General features: G+C 38.8%; 1 long non-coding RNA gene and 1 pseudogene across 2 annotated transcripts; both read left to right on the top strand.

The window, feature by feature from the left end:
* Positions 1-5257: 5257 nt before the first annotated feature.
* LOC147343915 (uncharacterized) lies at positions 5258-13892 on the top strand. 2 transcript variants are annotated; one of them, XR_015156345.1, is made up of 3 exons: positions 5258-6172; positions 6332-6432; positions 13145-13892. It is a non-coding gene; the product is annotated as an uncharacterized LOC147343915 (long non-coding RNA). The 2 variants fall into 2 exon arrangements; XR_015156344.1 differs by lacking the exon at positions 6332-6432.
* Positions 13893-14007: 115 nt separating this feature from the next.
* LOC147343916 (olfactory receptor 5M9-like) lies at positions 14008-15181 on the top strand (annotated as a pseudogene).
* The last annotated feature ends 1402 nt before the right edge of the window (positions 15182-16583 follow it).

The following is a 16583-nucleotide window of genomic DNA, read 5'->3' on the forward strand; positions in this document are numbered from 1 at the left end:
TGCATTGGCATGAAGATTCTTTAATACTCAGCCACCAGGGAAGCCGTCTGCCGTGTTTTAGATTCTAGTTTGCCACACCTGTATCTGGTGAGAGAGGCCAGTATCAAGAGGCCTGGGAGCTGGGAGTGCTCAGCCACAGTTCTGGCTGTGCCATCAAAAGCTTTGGGGCCTTTGGTGAGTGCCTCAACTTTCCTGGGACTGTTTCCTTTCTTCAAAAATGCCCTGTTGTTGGACTGTAGCCCGCCAGGCTCCTCTGTCCATGGGATTTCCTAGACAAGAATACTGGAGTGTGTGCCATTTCCTTCTGCACAGATACACATTTGAAAGATATTTTCTCCTGGTTTGTGGTTTTGATGCAGGAATGGGGGACCCCTTCCATGGCCTGAGGGCAGGCTCTTGTCTGACACTTGGAAATGAATTGTCCGAGGAGATGTGTGCTGTCAAAGCAAAAGATTTTATTGGGAAGGGCTGCCTGGGTGGAGGGCAGGAGGGTGAGGGAAGCTGAGAGAACTGCTCTGCCACGTGGCTCACAGTCTCAGGTTTTATGGGCATTGGGTTAGTTTCTGGTTTGTCTCTGGCCAGTCATTCTGAACTGGGGTCCTTCCTGGTGGCATATGCATCACTCATCCAAGGTGGATTCTAGCAAGGAGGATCCTGGGAGGTTGGTAAGACCTATGGATTGGAGTCTCCTATCTCCTTTGACCTTTCCTGAATTCTTCTGGTTGGTGGTAGCTTGTTAGTTCCTTGTTCTTACCCAGGACCTCCTGTTGTAAGACGACTCCTGCAAGTGATTTCTCTGGTGCCTGGCAAGGACAGGAAGGTGGTTTTGGATAATGGTTCCCCTAACACTTTGCCCTTTGGTTCTCTTGAGTAAGGGAGTGAATGTATACATTTTTAAAAGTCAGTGTTTTAATTAATTTATTTAAAACAGTTTGTATATCGGCTTTTTTGTTATGTTTTAGAACTCATCACCAGACTTTCTGTTGTTTTCTAAACTGTTTATAGTTTTTAACTGAAATGTGGTGTCAGTTGCAAAGTTTGTGTTTATGTTCCTTTCATTCCGTATGGTTTTTAATCAGTTGTTCCCTGGCCATGTGTTGAGCAGAGTCATGGGGATTTTTGCTCCACTTCAGTTTGGGCTTCCAGTCTGAGTGCTCACAGCAGAGCTGCTTCTGGGTGAGCCCTCTGGGGTCTGTGAGCGCAGGGCTGCCCGCTCTTCTCTGGTGCCCCCGCTCTGATCTGTGGCCACAGGATGTTTTGCCTTCAGACTTGGCACGGTGACCAGCTGTGGGGAGCTTAGTCTCCTCAGGGCTGTCAGGGCTCGGGCTTCTGGATAATGGGGCTGCGTCCAGTCTGAGAGGAGTGGGGTTGCCTCAGTGCCCGCCAGCAAGGAGGCGCTGCAAGAGGGAAAAATGAGGACGAAGTAGACGTTTCCTGTGTCCAGCTGAGTACTACTGGAGGTCCATCTCAGAGGACTCAGGAGGGAAAGAGCTCCATGTGCAAAACAGTGGGTTTTTAGTTAGATTTCTGTATGATCTAGAGGATGGCCAGTGATGTTCTTTGGTGTAGGTGGCCAGTTTTCCTGTCACTGTTTCTTGAAAGGACTGTCCTTTCCTCTTCACACGTTCTTGGCTTGATTTTCATGAACTGTCCACATAGATGTGGCTTTATTCCCGGGCTCTCTATTCTTTGCTCGAGTCCCTGTGCCTGTGTTTGTGCCAGTTCCTCACTGTTGTGGTTACTACAGCTCCGTGATGCAGTTTGAAGTCAGAGAGGAAGATGCCTCCACGTTCATTCTTCTTTCTCAGAGTCTTTTTGGCTGTTCAGGGTCCTTAGTTGTTGCAGAATATTATTAGGAATATTCTATGAATATTTCTATGAAAAATGCCATTGGATATTATATTTTGATTTGCAGTGCATTTGCTGATGGCTTTTGTTGGAATGGACATTTTAATAACTCATTCTTCCAGTGCATGAGCATGGACTATTTTTCTGTTTATTTGTGTTTTCTTTGGTTTCTTTATCAGTGCTTTCTAGTTTTCTGACTACTGATCTTTTATGTCCTTGGTTAAGTTTTTTCTTAATTTTTGTTTCTGATTGTTATTAGTGTATAGAAACACAACTGATTTTTGTATATTGATTCAGATTGTAAATTGTAGTCTTTTATATGATTGTAAATTGATCCCAAATTATTCAACATTACTGAATGTATTCTAACAACTTTATGTGGGAAATTTTATTTGTAAATTCCATGTGGACTCCTTCAAGGGCAATGAGCATCACAACTTCCCTTGAACTTCGTCTGGGTAAGTCTTGGCCTCTATAAGAAAGTTTCTGTCTGTCTGATCTGATTTTCTTTTGTGGTATTGACATGGTTATTTTGAAAAATAATTTACTTTTCAGTAACTTAAAATGTGCAGGAAACTGTTAATAATGGTTAAAAAAAAAAAAACAAAAAAAACCTCACATTTGCCACATCACCTGAAACACTCCATGTGTTTTATCCAAAATGGGTGCCTTCCCCTGTGGAACCAGCACATAATCTCCAAAAAAAGGAAATCATATAGTTTCTACATTATAATGTAATCCACAGCCCCACTTCCACTTTCAGCAATTGTCCAATTGTATGAATGTATCTTTTTTCCCATCCTCATCCAATTTTTTTTAGACTGTTATTGAGATTTTCAGTCATTTGGACAAACTTGGTGGATGTAAAGCAGACATGGTGAATATGGGATCTGGGTGGCCTTTTCTATATGGATTTTTTCACTAAAAATGTTTTTAATGTTTATTCATTTTGTAACATGTATCAATACTACATTCTTTTCCCCCATAGTAATTAAAAATAAATAACATGCCATTTACCATTTACATATTTGTAAGCATACAGTGTTGTAGTATGAACTACCTTTCCTTTTTTGCAAACCAGTTTAATAATGTGCACCTTGTGCATGCTTTGGAGAAACTCGGGAAACTGAGTCAGTGACTGAAATGGCCCAATATATCACCTTAGATACCGTCTTTGTCTAAAAACAAAACAGGGGCTTCCTGGTGGTCCAGTGGCTAAGACTTGACACTCCTTAAGAAGAAGGCCCAGGTTCCATCCCTGATCAGAGAACTAGATCTCCCATGCCACAGCGAAGAGTTTGCATGTTGTAGCTAAATATCTGGCTTGCCTCAATGAAGGTCCACCTGGTGCAGCCAAATAAAAAAACAAATAAATATTAAAAAATAAAACTAAAGGAAAGGAAGGGTATGGTTGTTGTACAGATTTACATCTTAGCTTTCCCTATTGGTAAAAAAAAAAAAGAATTTCACAAGACTGTCATCCTTCTATCTGATATATACAGAGAATTCCTTTGAAATTAGATTTCTCTTGTAAATGTGACTCAGAAGAGCCATCTTGAACTTGGGTTTCAGAGATGATCATGTGTCCTCTTAAAAAAAATGTTAATTAAGTCCAACGAATTCTCATGTTGAAGGGGTATATTTTGGGGTAGCATTTGCTCCCCTTCACTTTAGCTGCTACTGCTGCTAAGTTGCTTCAGTCGTGTCCGACTCTGTGCGACCCCGTAGACGGCAGCCCACCAGGCTCTGCCATCCCTGGGATTCTCCAGGCAAGAGTACTGGAATGGGTTGCCATTTCCTTCTCCAATGCATAAAAGTGAAAAGTGAAAGTGAAGTCGCTCAGTCGTGTCTGACTCTTAGCGACCCCACGGATTGCACCCTACCAGGCTCTTGCGTCCATGGGATTCTCCAGGCAAGAGTACTGGAGTGGGTGGTTGCCATTGCCTTCTCCAATTTTCACTTTGCCTTCTCCAATCTTTCACTTCTCCAATCTTCACAATCACATTTGCCTTCTCCAATCTTCACTTTGGATGTATTCCAATTTGCTTACACAGTCATCTACCGAAGACATCCTGATATTTGAAAGTTTCTAGCTATTAGAAGTAGAGCTCCTGTGTCTAATTGTGTGATACTTTTTGTCTGGACACTTTTTCAAAGCTGTTTACTAAGTCCTAGACATGTAGTGTTCAGGTCACAGGTGAGCCTTGTTTAGCTTAGGAAAAATCCAGCTGAGTTTCTCTGTGGTATGTGGGATCTTCCTGGGTAAGGGATCGAACTTGAGTGTTTTGCATCGTCAGGCAGATCCTTTACCACTGAGCCACCAGAGAAGCCCCGCCCCCCTTTTTTGAGTTTCCTGGATCTAATAGGTGTGCAGTGCTACTTTACTGTTGTTTTAGTTTGCAATTTCCTTATGATATGTGATTTTGTGTATTTTTGATATGCTGATTTACTATCTTTATATTTTCTTTGGCCAGGTATTCAGATTTATACATTTTTAATGAAGTTGTTTGTTCCAGATTTTTTGGTATAGTTGGAGTACAATCCAGAAGCAGATGTTTTTTTGGAACACCTTTGCTTTCTCCATGATTCAATGAATGTTGTCAACTTGATCTCTACACTTACAGTAATAAAAGAACCATTGCTATTTAGAATGCGGGGGCTTTAGGGAAGTCATTAGGTCATGAAGGCTTTGCTTTGCCCTCATGAACTGAATTAGTGTCTGCTCATGCTTAGTCGTGTCCGACTCTGTGACCCCATGGACTGTAACCCACCAGGCTCCTCTGTCCATGTGGTTCTCCAGGCAAGAATACTGGAGTGGGTTGCCACTTCCTGATCCAGGAAACATTCCCTACACAAGGATCAAACTCAGGACTCCTGCATTGCAGGAATATTCTTTACTTTCTGAGCTACCAGGGAAGCCCATGAACTGGATTAGTGCCCTCATAAAAGACCCCAGGGCACTCCCTTGCCCCACGTGATGTGTGGGCACAGCAAAAAGACAGCCATCTACAAACCAGGAAGAATGCTTTCATTAGAACCCAATCCAATCTTAGACTTCCAGCTTTCAGAACAGTGTTAAATAAATGCTTATGTTATAATTACTATAGCAGTCCAAACAAGCTAAAACAATCATCAATATAATGTTCAGATATCAACAGAGTTTTCACCAGAAGACTATACATGAAAGAATGTGTTCTATTTGATTTCACTTGTGAAAAATTCAGAATAAGACACTATGTAGAGTGCTAAAAATAAAGATTCATCTAACTTGAGGAATTTGACTCAGAAAGAAGATGAGAAGTTTGTCTGATGTAGTGTTGGTCTTCTACTTGGTTTAGAAGTTTGGTCATAAAGGCATTTTTACTTTGAAAAAATTCAATAAATTGTAAACTTATGTTTTGTGCACATTTTGAATGTGTAGTATAAACGTTTGAAATATATTAAAAATGATACTACTCTTCAAAGAAGCAAAACTTCCTTTGAATATGAAAGCAGTCTCTTTGTCTACTGAAGGCAGAACGTATTAGTTTGCGAGGGCTGCTATAACTAAGTACCACAGACTGGGGTGGCTTGAACAAAAGAGGCTGATTTCCTTCCAGTTTGGAGGATAGTAATTCAAGATCAAAATATTGGTAGGGTTGGTTTCATTCTGAAGCTTCTGGCTTATAGACGGCCATCACCTCCTGTGTCTCTCACAGTCTTTCCTGTGTGTATTCTTGTGTTCTAATCTCCTTTCTTAAAAAAGATACCAGTCATCTTGGGTTAGGATGTACTATTTGAACCAATTACAATTTAATTTCCTCTTTAAAAACTATATCTACAAATTCAATTATATTCAGAAGTACTGGGAGTCAAGATTTTGATATATGGATATTAAATAAAGTTTTCAACCCATAACCCAAAGTGAGATGGTAATAGGTTGTGGCACAAAGTTATGATAATTGTGTGGAAGAAATTGTGTTAAATTGGATTAAACAAATATTACGGGTAACAGAATATGGCATGAGTATCGATGGCAGACATCAGTATTATGACGTAGACTTCCCAATGTATGAAGGAAAATATTGACATGGAATCTAAAAAAGAAAAGCACTAGAAACCAGTTGGGCCCTGTGGCAAATCTGCATTGTACCCAATTGTTATTTCTCCAGAGAACTCATTTAGTGCAAAATACTATCTAACAAAGCAATTACTTAATACTCACCTATATGTATAATCTCTTAAGGAAATGGCACCAATCTACGAATGTATAAATCCTGCCTACATTATTCAGCAGAAGAGCCATGACATTGATGCACTTTCTAAAATGTCTCTTCTTTCAAAGGTATGTAGACTTCTGTATTATACATTTATTTATAACCATCAAAACTCTGCTTTCTTATTTGGGCAATCATGTGCCAAAACTAGACTTATGATTCATAAATGACAAGAAAGAAAAAGGAAATACCAATGATCAGAAAAGTGTGGATATTTACTATTTTAGGTACGGCTGCTGCTGCTGCTAAGTCGCTTCAGTCGTGTCCGACTCTGTGCGACCCCATAGACGGCAGCCCACCAGGCTCCCCTGTCCCTGGGATTCTCAAGGTAAGAACACTGGAGTGGGTTGCCATGTCCTTCTCCAATGCATGAAAGTGAAAAGTGAAAGTGAAGTCGCTCAGTCGTGTCCGACTCCTAGCAACCCCATGGACTGCAGCCCACCAGGCCCCTCCATCCATGGGATTTTCCAGGCAAGAGTACTGGAGTGGGTTGCCATTGCCTTCTCCGATTTTAGGTACTATTACTTATATAATTCATTGAGTCATTTAGGTGGATGATAAGGAATATATTGAATGCCATTCTCTATGATTCTTTACTTAATGACTCATAGCTACCATTTATTGATGACTACCCAGTCCATGGATGTAAAAAGTGTCAGAAATGACTGAGCATGCACACAAACACACACAGACGTGTATGGAAAACAATACGTTCCATAATGCATACTTTCTGTTGCATAATCCTCAAAATAAACCTACCCATTTAAGGAATCCATGTTGACAAAAAAAAATGATGAAGTCCAGAAATATTAAGAAACACTGTCCAGAGTGCATGGATCAAAATTGTTAAAGTCAGAATGGGAATTCAACAAGTTGACTCCATAGCCCATGTTTTTACCAGTAAATTCTACTCAGTTCAGTTCACTCACTCAGTCGTGGCTGTCACTTTGCAACCCATGGACTGCAGCATGTCAGGCCTCCGTGTTCATCACCAACTCCTGGAGTTTACTCAAACTCATGTCCACTGAGTTGCTGATGCCATCCAACCATTTCATCCTCTGTCGTCCCCTTCTCCTCCCACCTTCAATCTTTCCCAGCATCAGGGTCTTTTCAAATGAGTCAGTTTTTCACATTAGGTGGCCAAAGTATCAGAGTTTCAGCTTCATTAGCCCTTCCAATGAATATTCAGGATTGATTTCCTTTAGGATGGACTGGTTGGATCTCCTTTCTGTTCAAGGGACTCTCAAGAGTCTTCTCCAACACCACAGTTAAAAAGCAACAATTCCTCAGTGCTCAGCTTTCTTTATAGTCCAACTCTCACATCCATACATAAGTACTGGAAAAATGATAGCCTCGACTAGATGGACCTTTGCTGGAAAAGTAGTCTCTGCTTTTTAATATGCTACCTAAGTTGGTAATAACTTTCCTTCCAAAGAGTAAGTGTCTTTTAATTTCACGGCTGCAGTCACCATCTGCAGTGATTCTGGAGCTCCAAAAATAAAGTCTATTATTGTTTCCACTGTTTCCCCATCTTTTTGCTATGAAGTGATGGGACCAGATGACACGACCTTAGTTTTCTGAATGTTGAGCTTTAAGCCAACCTCACTCTCCTCTTTCACTTTCATCAAGAGGCTCTTTTGTTCTTCACTTTCTGCCATAAGGGTGGTATCATTTGCATATCTGAGGATGTTGATATTCCTCCCAGCAATCTTGATTCCAGCTTGTGCTTCTTCCAGCCCAGTGTTTCTCATGATGTACTCTGCATATAAGTTAAATAAGCAGGGTGACAAGATACAGCCTTGACAGACTCCTTTCTTGATTTGGAACCAGACTGTTGTTCTAACTGTTGCTTTCTGACCTACATATAGATTTCTCAAGAGGCAAGTCAAGTGGTCTGGTATTCCCATCTCTTTCAGAATTTTCCACAGTTTATTGTGATCCACACAGTCAAAGGCTTTGGCATAGTCATTAAGGCAGAAATAGATGTTTTTTTTCTGGAACTCTCTTGTTTTTTCAATGTTTTTCCAACAGATGTTGGCAATTTGATCTCTGGTTCCTCTGCCTTTTCTAAAACCAACTTGAACATCTGGAAGTTCATGGCTCATGTATTGCTGAAGCCTGGCTTGGATAATTTTGAGCATTAGTTAACTCGCATATGAGATGAGTGCAATTGTGCAGTAGTTTGAGCAGTCTTAGGCATTACCTTTCTGTGTGATTGGAATGAAAACTGACATTTTCCAGTCCCATGTCCACTGCTGAGTTTTCCAAATTTGCTGGCATACTGAGTGCAGCACTTTCACAGCATCATCTTTTAAGATTTGAAATAGCTCAACTGGAATTCCATCACCTCCACTAGCTTTGTTCAGTGATGCTTCCTAAGGCCCACTTGACTTCACCTTCCAGGATGTCTGGCTCTAGGTGAGTGATCACACCATCGTGGTTATCTGGGTCATGAAGATCTTTTTTGTACAGCTCTTCTGTGTATTCTTGCCACCTCTTCTCAATATCCTCTGCTTCTGTTAGGTCCATACCACTTCTGTCTTTTATCGTGCTCCTCTTTGCATGAAATATTTTCTGGGTATCTCTAATTTTCTTGAAGTGATTTCTAGTCTTTCCCATTCTATTTTTTCCTCTATTTCTTTGCCAAGGAAGGCTTTTTTCTGATCACCGAGGGAGGTTTTCTTATCTCTTCTTGCTATTGTTTGGAACGCTGCATTTGAATGGGTATATCTTTCCTTTTCTCCTTTGATTTTCACTTCTTTTCTTTTCTCAGCTATTTGTGAGGCCTTCTCAAACAACCATTTTGTGTGTTTGCACCTCTTTTTCTTGGGTATCATCTTGATCCCTGCCTTCTGTACAATGTCATGAACCTCTGTGCATACTTCTTTAGGCACTCTGTCTATCAGATCTAATCCCTTGAATCTATTTGTCACTTTCCCTGTATGATTGTAAGGGATTTGACTTAGGTCATAGCTGAATGGTGTAGTGGTTGTCCCTACTTTCTCCAATTTAAGTCTGAATTTAGCAAGTGAATTTGGCAAGTGGATTTGGATAATATTTGTCACCTCTTTTTTTTTTTTAAGTGAACCACTTTCTCTATTCTTTTGAGATTTGTTTCAGTGTTGCATGAAGAATGATGATGTCAAGGTTCTTGGTTAAGTCATGTTCCTGGTTTTAGTTTCCAATTTTCAAAATAATTTGTGGGTGACCTTGAACCACTCATTTTGTGTCATTCATCCAGTTAATTTTTAGGATGAAGTATCTGACCTCCAAGATCACTTCTGGCTCATAATCTCCCCAAATCTTGAATCTTTTGGAGAATTTAAAGCAATTTTGCTATTTGCAGAAAATTCAGGATAGTTCTGTAAAGCACTTTAAAAAATGGATCTCATTCATACACATTTATATATCTATCAGTTTTTTTGTAATTAAGCAGTGGCACCCCACTCCAGTACTCTTGCCTGGAAAATCCCATGGAAGGAGGAGCCTGGAAGGCTGCAGTCCATGGGGTCGCTAAGGGTCGGACACGACTGAGCGACTTCACTTTCGCTTTTCACTTTCATGCATTGGAGAAGGACATGGCAACCCACTCCAGTGTTCTTGCCTGGAGAATCCCAGGGACAGGGGAGCCTGGTGGGCTGCCATCTATGGGGTCGCACAGAGTCGGACACGACTGAAGCGACTTAGTAGCAGCAGCAGCAGCAGCAGTCTAAAATGTATTTAACCTTGACTCTTCCTTGCTCTCTCACTCTTTAACACACACACACACATACAGACATACTCACACACACAATGCTTTCTTGTTTTAAATTCCCTTTTTCTTGAGGGAATGCAAGTTAAGTTATAATAATCTGGTGCCAATGAGTTTGCCTTATGTAGCTTCTCCCTAAAAGGTGAGAAGGAACTAAGGAGGAGTCTGGGATCCTTGGGCACTGAAGAGGAAAACTTTGCCTGAGTATTATTCTGTCCATGATTTTCCAACAAAATTGAGGTAGTACAAATGGGAGTTTATGAACAATCTTGGTTTCCATTCAGATTCTTTAATCTGCTAGCTATCTTTAATGTCTGAGCCACCAGAGAAGCACCAAGAATACTGGAGTGGATAAGCCATTCCTTTTTCCAGAGGATCTTCAGGACTCAGGGATCAAACCTGGGTCTCCTGCATTACAGGCAGACTCTTTTCAGTCTGAGCCACCAGGGAAGCCCCTACTATCCATATTTTGTGGAGAAACTGAACCTCAGAATTATTTTACACTGTTTTTAAAAATATATATATTTCACCCTTCAACACAGAGATAATACTGATCACAGTCACAAATAAGTGGTGAGATCTTGTGAACTGTTAATAGGTGAAAATTCACAGCCGATTTCAATTTTTTGACTGCCTCATCAGAGACAGGCATTGTGCTAAGAATTTCCCAATGTTGTCTGCGATCCCCATACCTCACTATGAGACAGCAGTTTCCTTTTTCTACAGATGAACTTTGAAACTGAGAATCCTTACTTTTCCAAAGACAGGCAGTTAATTATGGTGCAGAGTTAAGATTTTATTTCCAATCTAACTGACATCGAAGTTGATGCTCTACTGACTCCAAAAAGGGCCTAAGTTCAATGATAAATTGTTCTACTACAATCAACTTCTCCACTGATGACCTGTACTTGTACCCATTCTCCCTAGATGTTTCTGTGTGATCTGTACTTTTAAGGCACCTGGGATCTCTTCAACAGCCATGAGATGCATAGGGTGTGCATTGCTGTGTTTGGCCTGAAAGATAATGCTTATTAGAACTAAAGCACAATAGAAAAGAAAGTGACTGAGCAACATTGTATAATGCAAACCAAGAATGCTTTCCTGAGGTTCAAGGTGCTTTCTTGAGGTAGATATTACACCATGTGAAGATGGGAGAGATTATACCCATGACATTAAGGATACTGGTCACATAATGTTATCAGAAGACATTCTTCTGATTAACCCTCCTTAACTTCCCATACTCCTGAGATGTTTCTATAATTTTAAGTATAATGTGTTTCATCATTATCTGGATAGTTCCTTGGGGAGATGCTCTCAATGTGTGCAGTGTTCAAGATTCTATTATAAATAGTGAGGAATTATCATCGTTTTCTTGTTGCTGCTGAAGGTAGGTCTGCAAATTTTATAGTCTTTGCAATAGAAATTAATGCAGTCACATCTTTAACTTTTAGCTCTTTTTTGAAGAAGAGACTAAGACCTTACTTGTGGATCTATTTGTTATCAGTGTTTTATTTTCTGGAATTATATACTTGAGAAATTTTATTATTTATATTAATAGTTGATATAAAAATTCATAAGAATATCTTGCTACCATAGGGACTTATAAGAATTTTTGCTCTTTATGTTTTGCCTCTTATGTCTTCTCTACAAAGACCAATAATCCAAATCAGACTCTGTTAATTAGGTAATTATGGGTTCACCAAGCAGAGGTAAGAGTTTTTATATATGAAAATTCTTGGTCTTAGCTTTATCTCCCAGTCAAAATCAGTTACTCTCATCTGGTTTAGTTTATCCACACTTAGAAGCCAGAAGATCTATGAGCATGAAAATATAGGGTACAGGTGAACCCAGACCAGAACTGAAATATCAGTGACTATGTTATGTGCCCAAATCATTTTCTCTATGGTGTATTTAATTCCCATATGAATAATTTCAGGGATAGGAAGAGTGTTTACAGAGATTAATCAACTTCCAAATTGTGAGTTGCTACTAGTTGGAAGGAGCCATGATACAATCATAGAGTTTATACACTTTTAAAAATAGTTCCTCTTCTAACTTTTTGTATTTTCATTTTCTTTTTTCTCAATATTTTTACATAACTGGCTACTTGCTCATAACTGAAAAGTCACATCCTCAAAGAGATCTTTGACCACTCTGTGTGCAGCCTGCCTCTTCTTATTTCTGTGTTTATCAGCATGCTCCATTTTCATCTCACAGTAGTTCCATTCCCTAAATTGTCTCATTTCTGTATTTTTCATTCACTCCTTTTCAAAAAGAATCAATTATGATGCAAACCGAACTCTCGTGTAGCTTGTTCAATTTCATATTACAAAACTTAGATTACTTCTAGATATAATGTAATAAATAATGAATATAATATAGCAAATATATTTGACATAACATTGGTTTTGAGGTTTTTAAATGAATTATTTTTTTTAATTAATTTTATTTTATTTTTGAACTTTACATAATTGTATTAGTTTTGCCAAATATCAAAATGAATCCACCACAGGTATACATGTGTTCCCCATCCTGAACCCTCCTCCCTCCTCCCTCCCCATACCATCCCTCTGGGTCGTCCCAGTGCACCAGCCCCAAGCATCCAGTATCGTGCATTGAACCTGGATTGGCATCTCATTTCATACATGATATTTTACATGTTTCAATGCCATTATTATAAGCAATTATATCTACAGCCCATTTTATGTCATAATATTCCCTTCGAGCAATATTATTATGGGGATCTTAAATTCCTGAGATGATGTTAATCCTACAGATGCATCCCTAAGTACTCAGAGCAGTTTACTTCTCAGAAGACTTATCTGGGGAAGTGTATTAAACAGAGAAAACATTCCTTGTGGACATTTTAATTGCAGTGACATTGCATTTGAAAATAAATAATTATACATATAATGGATTGTTGCTGAAAAGCAGTAGAATCTGAAATAAGACAATAAATTTAAAAGCATGGCACCTGAATTTTACTTTATATGTATATAGAATTTATCTATTGATATAATTTTGATATGGTGATTGAACCACTTGCGGTTTACTTTTCTGAGATAACTGTTAAACTGATACAGTCTGTGTTGTTAAATACCACTTACCTCATCCTGCAAGCAGCAGTAATCAAGCAAGTGAAATATATAGCTAAATAAAATAAAACATGACTAGAATTTTCATAAGTTGAAAGCTTTTTATATCATATGCTGGCATAGTGTAGAAAAGTATGTCAATGACTAGATTGTAAGACCAAGGTTTAAGACAATCATCCCATAAAATTCCATAGATAAGAAGATATCTTCTGGACTTCCCTGGTGGCTCAGTGGATAAGAATATGCCTACCAATATAGGGGACATAAGTTCGATCCCTGGTTGGAGGAAGCTTCCACATGCCATGGAGCAACTAAGCCCAAGAACCACAACTACTGAGCCTGCACTCTAGAACCTGTGAGCCACAACCATTGAAGCCTGCTCACCTAGAGTCAGTGCTCCACAACAGGAGAAGCCACTGCAGTGAGAAGCCCACACACCCCAACCAAGAGGAGCCCAAGCACAGACAAAAATAAATAAATACATTTTAAAAAAAGGATATCTTCCAAGTCAGAGGGAAGTGAGTAAGTTAATATTACATGTGCATTTGTGTTAATATAGACAATGAGAGGCAACCATCATACACAAAAATAGTATTCAATGGAATTTCAATGATTCACTCTTATTACTTCCCTGTTCAGCACAAAGTGGTTGTCTGACCTTACTGAATATTTACATTAATGAGTCTCAGGTAATTTCCTATAAGACAGTATGTTGAAATGGATTTGGTCATTCTCTGATGACTCTCAGTCTAGCTTTACTTCTGTTAGCACTCTATGATGTTAGCATCATTGAAATAATTTAGCAAAAATAAGTGTCTAATACTAATAGTATATGAATGTAATTGTCTGTTTTAGAGTTAAGAAACTAATAAATATTGTAATAATTACCTATAAGTCCTATTAAAGGAAATAAATGTGATTATACACTCATATTAAACTTTGTGCAAAGTCTACGTTGATTTTTATTTTATTTGAACTAGAAAACTGATAAACATGACTCAAAATTTTTAAGAATAAAATAAATCCATTTGTTTCTTTTAATTTGTCCTTAGGCAATGCAAACTGGGTCTAATTGAAGGCAATGCCAAATTTCACAGATGTGGCAGAATTTGTTCTTCTGGGGTTGACCAGTCATCAGGAGCTTCAAGTTCTCTTTTTTGTGGTGTTTCTAGTAGTTTACATGATCACTCTGATAGGGAACATTGGTATGATTATTTTGATCAGCATCAGCCTCCAGCTTCAGAGCTCCATGTACTTTTTCTTGAGTCATTTGTCTTTTGTGGATGTGTGGTTCTCTTCCAGTGTCACTCTGAAGATGCTGGAAAACTTACTATCAGACAGAAACCATTTCCTATGTGGGGTGTTTAGTGCAGTGTTACTTCTTCATAGCCCTTGTCCACGTGGAAGTATATATCTTGGCTGTGATGGCCTTTGATCGCTACATGGTCATCTGCAACCCTCTGCTTTATGGCAGTAAAATGTCCAGGACTGTCTGTGCTTGTCTCATCTCTGTGACATACATCTATGTATTCTCTGTTAGCCTAATCTGCACACTGTGGACATATGGCCTGTACTTCTGTGGAAACTTAGAAATCAACCACTTCTACTGTGCTGATCCTCCTCTTATCAAGATTGCCTGTGGAGGGGTCCACATTAAAGAATGCACCATGATTGTTATCGCTGGGATTAATTTCACATATTCCCTCTCAGTGGTTCTCATTTCTTATACCCTCATCATAGCGGCCGTGCTGCACATGCACTCTGCCGATGGCAGGAGCAAGGCATTCTCCACATGTGGGTCCCACCTGACAGGTGTTACCATGTTTTATGGGACTCTCCTCTTCATGTATCTCAGGAGGCCCACTGAAGAGTCTGTGGAGCAGGGGAAGATGGTGGCTGTGTTTTACCCCACAGTGATTCCTATGCTAAATCCCACGATCTAGAGTTTGAGGAACAAAGATGTGAAAGAGGCGGTCGTCAAAGCAATCATCAGGGAAACTTGAGGCAGTGAACCTGCAGTACATAATTCCGTGTATGCCACTTCCTGTTATAAATGCCCAGGCATATAAATAACCCTGTTTAAAATAGACTGTATATGGCAACACTTAAATATACTAAGAGGTCCAGTCTAACACAGTGATGGTTTACCCCATGAACGGACTCTCAGGACTAAGCCTCCTTTATCTACATATGCAAATATAGTAACTCTGACCTATTAGTGTTAGTCACAGTGTATGTAAAATTGTGCTAAGTGTAGTCATTGGATAACTCATAAATACATTTGGATAAGCACATGTTAATTTGGAGGTATCTTTGTAAGAGTTGAATATGCTTTCCTAGGATATTTTCTATATATAATTGCTTTTCACTTGTTTTAAAGTAATATATAATTTCATGAGAAAAAATTAAGACTTCATCACTTTTCCATGAATATAAAAGTTGGTGGATCCTCATTTATCAAAAAAGCTTTTAATAACATTCATACCTGCATGGACTTTTGAAAACAAAAATGTATTCAGAATCTTCAGCTAGTGTCATGAATCAATCAGAAGGTTAATGCTCAGTATGTACTGCTCTATAATTAACACTATTTGTGTTTCAAACCATCTGTTGACTCACCATAATTCTACTCTTTGGTTTGGATTTTGGCTAGTTGTTTTTCTCTTCATTAATTTAAATAGGTGAAAAATTTATGAGTAAAGCCTATCATGTCCTTCTCATAGTTTAAAAAGATGAAGCAATATGGATTTTTGTCATTTAAAATCTAACTTTTGATCAGAAGAATGTCCTGTTAAACATTTGATTGCTATGATGAAGGTATTGTTTGATTCCAAATTCTTGTCACTAACATTACATTCTTAGGTCTGTATTTAGCTGTTTAAGTCAAGCTTTTAGTAACTAGAGTGGATCAACCAGATAAGAATCTGTGTAAAACCAAATGTCATTGCACTAGACATGTGTTAAAATGTGATCAACACAGCTCAAACTGGTATCCATTGGGATCTGATTACACGTTTACAATTCAATTTATGTTGATCGGTGTCCACTTAATCTACCTTCATTCTTAATATAAGTGGAATACATTTTTTTGTCCTTGTTGACTCTTGCTAATAATACCATAAAAGCAAATCAGAAGCAGAAGTAATTTCTCATGAATGAGTTTATTCTTGTTTGAGGGCTAATCCAGTTAAAAGGGGTGCACAATTGAACATGTGTAGAAAGATTCTGAGAAGTAACATTTACTTGTGGTAGTATCACTGGAAAGATGGATTCATTTAAGCACAGAAAGTATTGTTACTCAGGCTAATTTACTAATTGCCCACAAGCCACATTCCCTCAGATTGGTTCTGAGAAAAAGCAGATGGTGGGAGGAGAGTTCTTTTTCATAACTTTAGGTTCTGAGCAGGAAGAAAGAGTACTATTTGATTAGTATTGGAAACTACATTAAAAAAGTTTTTTTTTTTTTTCATGTTTTCAAATCACCCAAGTTTGCTTCTAACAAGTTGGTGTCAAGTATGAAACAATAGGCTGCTCAAGAAACAATCATACTGACAGAGATCTGCCAGGAGCCAGAGTGAGGAACTCCACCTGTGGCAAAGGTCATGAGGAAGGAGGCTCGGCATACACAAAGGC

The sequence above is a fragment of the Bos grunniens genome, chromosome 27 (assembly GCF_055505025.1).
Source record: "Bos grunniens cultivar Pamir isolate PY7600 chromosome 27, Bosgru_T2T1.0, whole genome shotgun sequence".
NCBI classification, from domain to species: domain Eukaryota; kingdom Metazoa; phylum Chordata; class Mammalia; order Artiodactyla; family Bovidae; genus Bos; species Bos grunniens.